Here is a 2,008-nt window from a genome sequence, read left to right on the forward strand (position 1 = left end):
CTAGTTACACATATTAATGAAGACTAGGGCTGCAGGATATGGTAAAAAAAAAAAAAAAGTAGATATTATGACAGAGATTTGATTCAGGCCAGTGGGAATTATCGTTTTTGCATCACAATTTTCTATTTTTACTGAGAAAACCTCATGAGGATGTGACACGTGTTGGCGTCTGCACCAAGCAAACGTGTTTTCTTACATTTAGAGAACCACATTTGTAGGTCAGGACATCTCTGCAGCAGTTCAGTGCTTCATTATAATTCTGTTTGTCACATATTTCAAAGTGCATTATGCAAGAACTTAAAAAATTCAGGAAATAACTGAAATGATTGTGCTACTGAGACTTCTTAGACAAGTTAGCGTGCTGATCAGCAGGCCTGTCCTGTCTCTTTGATTCCCCTCTGAGCTCCCAGTTCAGACTGCTAACTGCTGCTAGCTGTCAGTGTTGTGAGTTAGCCATGCAGCTAGCAGTTACTACGGTAATATACCGATATTTGGGAAGTTCGTACATGTTGCACCTTTCACCTCAATCAGAAAACTGCAGCTTCTGTGATTTGACCACAGTTTGATTGTGATCATATTTGATTAACAGTGAGACCTAATGAAGATTAATTAGATAGAAGCAGTGGCAAACTGTGTTTACATGCTTTTCTTACATACCAAACATCTCCTATCATTTCCTGTCACTGTTGATACAGTTAAAGCTGTAACACTAAAGTAGAGACGACAGTTATGGACTCGATGTTTATTGGCTTGCTGTCAGTATTTCACACTTTAAAGTGACAGAGAGGGATTTTCTTTTTAATTTAGAAAGAATTTTAGAGATAAATCAACTTTAAAGGTCCAATTTGTAAGAAAATTATTTTTGAGACTAATTTTCAGCATGGTGGGATTGTAGGTCGGGTCAACTGCCACCAAGGAGCGTCAGAACTTGAGTTGGAAATGAGATTCAAACATCTGTTTATTTGATTACTACGGAGCCCTGAAAGGGACATTCGGGGAAAACAAAACAAAGGTTGAATACAAATGATAAACCAATGAGAAGACTGCATCATTAATGATGCCGCCTCTGAGCCACTTCTGGAGAAAACACAACAAATGTTTGCACATAATGTTCATGCAAAGTCCAGCGAGGTCCACAAGTCTATTTCTAATATGTCACATAAACCTGGAGATAATTAGAGAGTTTATCAAGGTTTCTACAGGGTCAGTGCAGGTGAAACTGCATTTATTTTTTTTTTAGGAACTGGATCAGTTGTTTCCAGACAGCCAGAGAGTTTCCACACCATCAGAAGATCAATGCATCAGGCTGAGCTCACTGAGAGACAGAAGAGAAACTTCATCACAGATTTTCAGAATCAACAGAGTAAAAAAACAACACAAGACTCCAACAGGAAGTCGTCCTGCCAGATGAAAGCTGTGTCGTGGTGTCTCAGAGGACGAGGGACAGTTTCTGAATCACTTCTCAGGAAGGAAACAAGGACAAACACTTGAGGCGGATGGAGAAACTCCAGAATTTCACAGTGGATGATGGAAAAAGTCTAATTACTGATGAACCCGAGTCACAGATATATTCGCTGCTACCTCAGAGACATGCTGCAGCCTCTGGTTTGGACCCGAGGAGTCCTGACAGTCACATCATGCTGGAATAACACCAGTCAGCACACTAACTTGTGGAGTCCTTGCCAGTTGTACAGGCCGTCATTAAAGGCAAAAACTGGGACAAAAATGGTCTGAAAACATTCAAAAATATCTCAACTCTCACACTTTTAGACCTCAGTGAGCTCGAATCACTCTGAGGTTTTCAGAACATTTATGACAAATAAGAACAAACCTTCTCCCTCCAGCTGCACGTCGGCTTCCTTTTAAGGGCAGGTGTGTGAGGTAAAAACAGCCACACAACACCTGTCATCCATTGCAGTTGCCATAGCAACTATCTTCATTCATTACTTGCCGGAGAGCGGCGGGTGCGCGCTGCCGCGTTGGACTCTCCTGATTGGACGAGAGCGGG

The 2,008-nt window shown here is 41.3% G+C and overlaps 1 long non-coding RNA gene across 1 annotated transcript; it reads right to left on the reverse strand.

Annotated features, from left to right (window-relative positions):
* Nucleotides 1-1,197: 1,197 nt before the first annotated feature.
* Nucleotides 1,198-2,008, reverse strand: LOC119019948. The gene is made up of 2 exons (XR_005075197.1): nucleotides 1,832-2,008; nucleotides 1,198-1,315 (listed from the first exon to the last, which is right to left on the reverse strand). It is a non-coding gene; the product is annotated as an uncharacterized LOC119019948 (long non-coding RNA).

This window comes from Acanthopagrus latus, chromosome 5, assembly GCF_904848185.1.
Source record: "Acanthopagrus latus isolate v.2019 chromosome 5, fAcaLat1.1, whole genome shotgun sequence".
NCBI classification, from domain to species: domain Eukaryota; kingdom Metazoa; phylum Chordata; class Actinopteri; order Spariformes; family Sparidae; genus Acanthopagrus; species Acanthopagrus latus.